Genomic DNA, 9532 nt, shown 5'->3' on the forward strand with positions numbered 1-9532 from the left:
GGGAGCTTGCCTTTTGGGAAGAGAGACAGGTGTGGGAGAGATAGTTTTCACTGCTTGAATACTTTTTCATATTTAGTATTTAATAATATTTTAAAATAATGAATGTGCATGGATTACCTGGTCATAAATAAATAAACAAACATTAAAAATAGTAATGAAAGTCTCAATCAATCCATTGGTTAGGGAAGCAGGAAAAAAAGAATAAACTTAAGAAATCATGCAGTAATCAGGATGACAAGTCTTGATAGCTAGTAAATACTGGAAATACAGGGAGGAAAGAAGTCAGAGATAACCATAGCATAAATTCCATGATGGCAAGAATTGGGGTCTCTTTTGTTTACTGATAGTAAACAGTGAGGTATGGACTCACTGACTATATAAGTTATCAATTATTGCTATGTTGAAAAAAAGTTTTTGTGCTTTGCCATTTATGTCAGGTTTAGAAGTTGGTAATGTCTTTCCTTATTCGTGTAATGAAATTTCAATAAACAGTTCCTTTATTTTTATTTTGGCCTACTCGCTACTGTCCACTGCAGGTTGAAAACGTTCGATGAAAACATGTTAACAAAATATAAAACCACATCACGGAAATATAGAATTATACATAATGCATTTGAAGTTATCAAACGTTAAGTTGTTGGGACTTAAAGGTCTTTATGAACCCATGGCCAACTAGAAAAACATAAGCCACTTTAGAATTCAGAAATCACTGTATAGAAAATAACTTTGGCTTTAAGTTATGGTACCATTTGTATGAAGTTATTCCTGATTTTAAAAATTTTATTTTTCGGGGCGCCTGGGTGGCTCAGTCGGTTAAGCGTCCGACTTCGGCTCAGGTCATGATCTCACGGTCCGTGAGTTCGAGCCCCGCGTCGGGCTTTGTGCTGAAAGCTCAGAGCCTGGAGCCTGCTTCCGATTCTGTGTCTCCCTCTCTCTCTGCCCCTCCCCCGTTCATGCTCTGTCTCTCTCTGTCTCAAAAATAAATAAACGTTAAAAAATTTTTTTTTTAATTTTCTTTTTAAATAATCTCTGCACCCATCATGGGGCTTGAACACACACAATCTTGAGGTCAAGAATTGCACATTCTGCTAACTGAGCCAGCCAAGTGTGTCTCTTCCTGAATTTGATTTAAACGGTGTTGTTTAGAACCTTCCAAACGACAGCACCAATTGCTTTCAAGTTACTCCATATCTTGCCTACCAAGTCTAAGTTTGGGATCCTTTCTTCTCTCTCGTGAGCCGTTGGAATTTTGTACCGATACGCGATAAACAGGATTGCCCATAAGAACCACTGTCCTTGCTCTTGAGAATTTTGAAGCTATTTCAGCCATGTAAAGGCAGTGGAGTCATATGCCACAGAACAGTTTCTAATCTCTCAAATGTGTCAGAGGAAGACAAATCATCTGGTGTGGAGGGAACCCCTTTATGTGTCAGCAGCCCAGTACCATCTTCAAATACAGGCGGAAGAAATGCTGAGAATCCTCATGTTACTTGAGGAGGCAGAGGGGATCACCTTTCTTCTTCACAGGCACAGGTAGCCCAGTGACCCAGAAAGGGATATGGGAGGCATCCCCCAGTGGCAGAGCTCGCCTCCCAGTGACTGTGCTGTGGGCACGTCCGCAGGTGAAAGCGGACCTAACTCCACAGTCCACTAGGCTTGGTGCTCAGTGATGCCTGGGCTGAAATCGAGACACTTTACCATGCTAATAAGCTGCTACCTTAAACTCAGCCTCCCCACTCTGGCCCAGAAGACTGATGACCAGGCACCTGGTCTCACATGGCCTCAACTTTTTCTGGGCTGTTCCCATGCCATACAGCTACTTGGGTGTCCCGTGTGAACTCTATGCAGAAAGCTTTCCCCCTAAACTTTCTACTTTCAGATTTATTTCTGCTTTCCCAACATCTGACTTCATTCATCACTTTTTCTTTGTCGTTGGTATCCCTCCTCCATCATGATGTATACTCACCTCCTTGATGCTGCTGCGACCAGCCGCTTCAGGGAAGTATCTTACCTTGCCCTGCTCAGTCTCCTTCTCTCAGGCTTCTGGAGGCAACAACTTGCACGGTACCCTCAGCCCTCCAGTGGAATCTAGACAAATGCTCAGGAGATTTCTGGATACTGAATTCAAGAACTCCCATAACTGGTCACCTCTGGTATCTAAAGGAAATAGGATAGTCAACTTCTCACTGCATTTGTTAGAGTACGATGTTCTGCTCCCCCAAAGTTAAATTTCATTTCAATAAATTGCAGAAGTTGTCAAAATTCTTTTGCAACACAGAAATTGTGTTGTCTTGAAACCAGGTTGTGCTAAATGTAAATTGTTTTCACGGAATCAGATTTTTATTTATTTATTTAAAATTTTTTTTAATGTTCATTTTTGAGACGGAGAGTGAGACAGAGCATAAGCAGGGGAGGGGCAGAGAGAGAGGGAGACACAGAATTTGAGCAGGCTCCAGAGGCTCTGGGCTGTCAGCACAGAGTCCGACGAGGGGCTTGAACCCACTAACCGCGAGAGATCATGACTTGAGCCGAAGTCAGACTTTTAACCAACTGAGCCAGCCAGGCGCCCGTTTTTTTTTTTAAGTTTATGTATTCTACAAGAGAAAGAGAGAGGGTGTGTGGGTGCGAGAGGGGGAGGGGAAGAGAAAGAGAGAGGGACACAGAGGATCCAAAGCCGGCTCTGCAGCAGCCCGTGCTTAGGTTCTATAGAGTCTCAGGGTCACCACTGTGTTAACCGGCTCATCGCAGGCACAGAGTGTCTCAAGGAATGTCCAATTTTATTACAAACATCTCATTTGCAATAGGAGGTTCATGAATGGAGTTCTCAGGACAGGTGTTCAACCCCTACCAGGAACCAAGCGCAAGCCAACAGCTGTTTCTCAAAAGGAGAAGTATTACTGGTCAAAGAATATGTGCTTACACTCAAACACCCTAGGGGCCTCTACGGTGGTTTGTTTATTGGAATTTTCATAGGATTTAGACAGCATTCCAATCTGCTGCGGAATTTTTGAGTCCTTCTGGATTCACTAGGTCATAAAGAGCTGCCTACTACAAAACTTACATTTTCTAGCCTTCTCAGATCCCACGTTCCGCTCAAAATTCGCAGCCACTTGGGCTTTCTTGTAAATGAATCAAAGGAGCACACCTGTATCATATGTTACTTCCAAAACCCAATGAGGCTTGTCAAGTGTTACAACTTTTTGTTTACTGCTGTCCGATGCAAGGTGTATTAAGTTGTCTTTCGTATTGACAAGGATATCCCTATGTACCTCAGACAGGTGAGAGGCCCATCGAAAGTCATTGCTACTTTCTATTACTGGGTATTCTCAGCAGGAAACAAGATATATTCGACGAGCGCGATGCCCTCTGAAATGATGAGACCATCAAGGATGCTATGGCCAAATTGGCATAGAGTTCAAGAGCTCCTGTACTCCTGAGACAGGATCAGTATACTAGGCTCCTGCCAAGTGATAATCACCTTCTGAGCTTATTTATTGAAATAGCATTGGTGAGATCAATAGACATAAACCCAAAACTGTTTTTATTTGCTCCAGTAAAGAAATGATGTCTGGATGGGCCTCTTTGATTTGAAAAACAGATTCAGTTCGCGATCATCAACTGGGCGAGAATGTTTAAGACACATTTGGGAGACTCAGGTGATTTCTGCATGGGTCAAACGAGCTACCGCTGCTTCTTTTAAGTCTTTGAGGGTAGCAGTTAACTTTGTAGTTCTACTCCACCTTTCCCAGCCTCCTCCCAAGGATATGATATGGCTTTCAATTTACTTTCTGATGGGAAGAGGAAGTTCTAAGAGTTTTCCTGGGTCTTTCCTACCACAATAGGCTGGGGTGACCATACAATGTATCACTAAAACCAGTGTATTTTTGATAGTGAATGGAGTACTCTTAATGATTATGCTGGAAAAACACATTTTGGTGCCTCAAGGGTCAGGAATCCAGTGCCGGGATTTGGTCAATTGCTGAGGTTATCTGTACGGATAGTGCACTTAGGAACCAGGAAAATCATCGGATGTGATCAGGAACATGCTGGGCCTCCTCAAGCTGGATTCGGGTCGCAACTATCGTCATTACCTGATCTCTTTTAGCCTCCATTCTCACCAGTGGACCACACCAACAGTCTCCCCAAAATTAGCGTTCCCAAAAATTAGTGTTAGCTCAGAGCCAATGTCCAACAACCCCTGAGAGGACGGGGTATTTCCCTCTCCTCATTGCGCAGTCGTTCTGGTGAATGAATAATTTCCTTTGTGGAGAGCTGGAAACAAAATCATAGAACGTACTAGCATATTACAGGGTGCTTTCTTCAAGGCATCATGCCTCCTCTCCATGCGTTAGGGATACATGTGTATGGACTCCGGTCTGAGACTTGTAGGTGAAAATCTGTGGTCATTCTGGGAGCTGAAAGCAGGCCTCTCCAGGCCCAGAGGGGGTATTGCTGTTGTTAATAGAAATCAAATAGAATCTCTGAGGGCTATTCTCTACAGGCTGTAACTATAGGCTTGGAGATTATCAGGGTCGGTGGAGGTCAGGCACAGGGACTCAGATTTCCCTTGTGTGAAAACTTCCTCAGGTAAGGCTATTACAAACGCTTCAAGCAAGATGGTTGCAGACTTATCCAAGGAGGAAAGAGACTACCCTTTGAGAAATTCTCCGCCTTCCACGTATCCTCATTACTCTCCTTATAGATCCACTCTTTCTCCACAACTGCTCTACTTGTCACACAAGAGATGGAGAAGAGCTGTGGATTCCGTGGACATGATTCAACAGCCCACCAGATCAAATTCTGAATTTTATGTCTGGCCATTTTAGTCCAGCAACTTAAAGAGATGGAAGATTGTGTGTGTGTGTGTGTGTGTGTGTGTGTGTGTGTTTTGTAAGCCCTGCTGTAGGAAGTCGCTGTCATTCACCAACTTCAAGCCTTTGGGAACCAAATGGAGCAACTCTTTTGTCCGGTTTTCCTCAATCCTTATCCTAGGTTGAGCCTGAGATTCATTGTCCGTGCCAGGACCCTTGGGAGAGTGAAATGGGTATGCTAAGGAAAGTTACACTAGGACAGGAAGCATAAAGGATCCAGGAGACACTGGACGTGTCAACATTCACCTCAGGCTCTGTGTATTGTGTTATGGCATTAGCCATGGGGCTGCGGAAGGTCTTATCTTCAGTGGATATTTCATTCCAGGTGATCATATGATTAAATCTGAATGAATAGGCAGCCAGAGAAGCGTGTCTTAATACTTGCTTATAAATCCTGGCACAACAGATAACCGATCCCAGACTCTCCGCATTTCTGTCGGCATCTGTTGCCAGGAGTTTCCCTGTGTTCACTCGTCTTACCAATTTCTTACCAGTTACAGTATGACTATCAAATGATACCTGACAGAAAGCGTTGCATTGCCTGGATTCCCATTAAGTACCTGTTTTACTTCAAAGGATGGTATGTTCCAGAGTGCCCAGAAGATGTGATGTGGGGTCATCTAGTTCAGTGGTATCTGATACCAACATCAAATCTACCACAAACGGCCTAACAGCTCTCATTCAGTTATATGTTTGACATCTAATTACTATCATGTACTCTAACGGACCATCGCCTAATTCAAAAATAATTAACACGAACCATTTGCCTTCTACATAAATGAGGGCATATTACATAGTCATTTAAATGTGTGTTTTAGCCAAAGCAATATATTTGTGTAATTTGCAGGTCACTTCGGGCTCCATGATTCTATGAATGTAGAAAACTCCAGCACGGAAAAATATCTGAATAATTACTTATCCCTCAGTGTCACGTCAGAGTTACTGTAATTAATTAAAAGGTATGTGCTTACAAAGCTTAGGGTGGTTTTGGTTTTTGTTTTTCGTGCATGCAACAGAGGTGGGCTGAAGGGAAAAGAGCTGTCAGGTTTATTCCATGCTTTGGCAGAAGGAAGTCAGTGTAGGCGTAGTTCAGGAAATCACTCTGTCACCAGTCTGGAAGATTCTGAAAAGAGATGCTTGACAAGAGGGTGAGCATGCCTGAGTAGAGGGAACCACCCTTACGGACTTTGCAGATTTCAGCGTGGGTGTGGTGCTGTTGACTTTTTCCTTTTTGACATGGGTTGCACCCCTTACCTGCCAAGTTGGATTTTAAGCCTTTCCGGCTATAGGACTCTACCATTTGCAACAAGATATATACATTTCCTATGTGGTTACAAGAAGCCTTGCTTTGGGAAAGTTGACGTGACTCATGATCCAAATGTTGCATTCTGGAAAATGAAACGATCTTTTCATGGTTCTATTTTGAAAAGTTCTTTGGCGATTATTTAAGCGACCCATCTTAGTACCTTTGATGTCAAATAATTGTGGTCTTCTCTTGGACGGAAGCCTTGTTACACAGTAAATGTTTCCCAGAAACTATATTTTAGAAAAGAAACCGAAGGAAAGAAATATTTAAAAGCAGATGTCTTACAACCGCTTTTGTGCTTTAGAGGCAGACACGGTTCATCTTCTGCCATGTCTGCTTTGTGTGTGTAGGAACTCTTGGATTTGGTTAATAATGATGAAAAACAGTATTATAAAATCAAGAAAGCAACCACAGCTTGTCCCTGGAAAGTCATTTTTATTGAATTGCCCCAAAACTACTCAACTGACACGTACCAAGCAAAACTCTGTGATTTGATGTTCCTTTATCTTGAATCCAGTTTTCCCAGTTGGAAATGTGGGCTTTGATCTTTATCTGTGAATTGCTTAATGTAGGCCTCAACATGTTCCATTTTGTAAGAAATTACGGTGCTCCACTTCTGGAATGAATTTCCCCAGGGCTTCTTAAATGGTTTGCGCTTTAATGCATGATAGTTGAAAATTTTCCCAATTTGATCAATTCCTTTTAAATTTGAATGAGACGCTACTTTTCCTCACGTACTCAGATAATGCCATTGACTCACGGCCAGAGGGGTGTGCATTTGGAGTAGATTTTGTAGCAGTGGTGATGTGAATCCATCGAGACCTGGATTACTCTTGGCCACTGGAGACGCTTCTGTTAGGATACTGGTGTAGTCTTTAGCTGTAGATCAGAATGAAACCCGGAAGTTCACACGGGCCCTACTTGTAGCCTGGGTCACCTTGCCACTGTTTTCTGACCAGTAGAATTAACTGACAGCAGACAGTTATTTTCATCTCTGAAGTAGATCCAGGCTTTTGCTGTCTTGTTTTCTCTTTCCATTTCCTTAGGTTGGAAATTGCTTTATTTGCTGATATTTCCTAGCTTGGGTTGAGTTTCAAGCCAAGGACATTACTGCAAGAGGAACAAGAATAGAAAATCAATACCATATTGATTGCCCGTGAGAACGATTATGAATAACTTCAGTTTCCTCTTTGCAGGTTTGGGCTCATTGTTCTATCTTCGCCATTTACGGCTTTCCGAATTTTTACAATGAAAATGTTGCGATTGAATCAAAGGCGTGGACAAAAATGATCGTGTCTATACAAGTTTGTAAATTCTTAAATGGTATGCATTTTGAAAAAAAGCTTTCATAATGGATATCAAAAGGATTATTTTCCTCTGTAGCTTTTTCATAAGAAAAATGTCATTTTCCTGATCACATTGATGGTAAAACGGTCATGTTTAGCCTGATCAAATTTAAGCTAAAAATACTTACCTGTCCACAGTAATTTTCACTCAATTTCAGTACATAGGAAAATATATTGTTTGTATGATGATGCATTTATTTTAGATCTGGCGTTCCTTTCAAACTTTGAGCATGAAAGAGACTATTTAGCAAGCCTATGAACTTAGACATGTTTTAAATTTTAAAGAGATCCTAAAGAACTAGGTCAAGGCTTAAGCAATTTTGGGCTTTGGAGAACGTATTCTTTAGCTGTGTCAGAAAGTGGGGTAGGAGGAGGTTGAGATGGAAGAATCTGCCTTCCTTGGTAGGCTCCTGAAGAAATACCATTCTGCAGATAGAAGGCGGTTCTTTGGGGCCCTCTAAACTGCAAGGACATTGAACCCCACTTTACCTTTGGGAAGGCTAATTCCGAAAAGAACCAGAATCTTACTCTCCTCTTCAGTGCTGAATCACTGACGCTCCTTTGGTTGCAGGCAACAGATACGACCTCAGCTCATCTAAAGGAGAAGTCATTCACTGGAGGGAGATGGCTATTTCCAAAATCCAGGAAATACTGACGATACAGACTTCAGTAAGAACTGAAATCAAAGCAGTGTTGGTGATCTAGGTGTCCCACTGAAGTCCAGATTCAGGAGTGAAACAGCATCGATTATTTTTCATCCCTGCTGCTTTCCTTTCAGATTCAAATGCTGAGAGAAAGAGAGAGAGAGAGAGAGAGAGAGAGAGAGAGAGAGAGTACGATTTACCTAGGTAGGGCTCTGGACCTAGGGCAGGCAAGGCTCTTTGATGGATATATTATTATGCCTTTATTCTTGGGGGATGGGGAGGGGGTCTCAAAAGGAAGCAGGAAACTATTACCAGAAGGGCAGGGACAAACCAAGAGATATCCCCTACAGGCAGTATTTTTCTCCCTCTAACATTTTAGGACTTGTTATAATCATTGTGCCCATACCTTCATAGCCCTATATACTCGACACTGTCCTCAGCTCTTCCCTACTCTTTCCCCACTTTTTCCACCACCCAAAAAGGATTTTAAAACTCTAGTTAGCTTTGAGAGGACTAGGCATTGAGGAGTTCTTGCTTTAGTTAGGCTATGCCTTATGGTTTAGTTCTAGCATAGGCTCTGCCTTGCTCTTGAGGTCATACCTTCTTGTTTCTGAGGTTCCAGTTTCTGTTGACCATGACCTTATCTTATTTCCTGGATCTGAGTTGGACTTGAGCCCTGATTTGCTTCTTGCTAGGCTTGGGTGATTTCCTTCACTTCCAGTGGGTACCCGGTGCCCTGTTCTCTTCCAGAAAACTCCTCTGGAGCTCTCTGATTGCTTCTAGATTTCCCAGCATAGTGTTTCTCTCATCAGAACACTTTTGATATTCCTGGTGGGATCCTACTGAGGCCAAATGACTATTTGCCAAATTTTCTCTCTCTTTTTTTTAATGCAGGAACACCTCTTTATACAGTCTTGGCTCATCCAATATTCCCATTTAACTCTACCTTTTAAATTTGCTTTAGTTAAATATTGAATAGACATAAAATCCTAATGATAATACATGTAAAGTTTAAAGAAATACCAAATAATGATCTCCAATGTACTGACCGCCCAGTTTAAGAAACATGATGCAGGGGTGCATGGATGATTCAGTCGGTTAAGCCTCCAACTTGTGATTTTGGCAAAGGTCATGGTCTCACTTTCATGAGATTGAGCTCTGCCTCAGGCTCCAGGCCTGAGAGATTCTCTCTCTCCCTCTCCCTCTGTCCTTCCCCCACTTGGGTCTCTTGCTCTCTTTCTCTCTCTCTCAAAAAAAAAAAAAAAAAAAAAAAGAAAGAAACAGGATGCAATGTCATTCTCTCTCTCTTTTTTCTCATTAGATATTAATATTTTATTTATTATTTTTATTTTTTGAAGTTTTTAT

The sequence above is a fragment of the Panthera uncia genome (genome assembly GCF_023721935.1).
Source record: "Panthera uncia isolate 11264 chromosome A1 unlocalized genomic scaffold, Puncia_PCG_1.0 HiC_scaffold_17, whole genome shotgun sequence".
NCBI classification, from domain to species: Eukaryota; Metazoa; Chordata; class Mammalia; order Carnivora; family Felidae; genus Panthera; species Panthera uncia.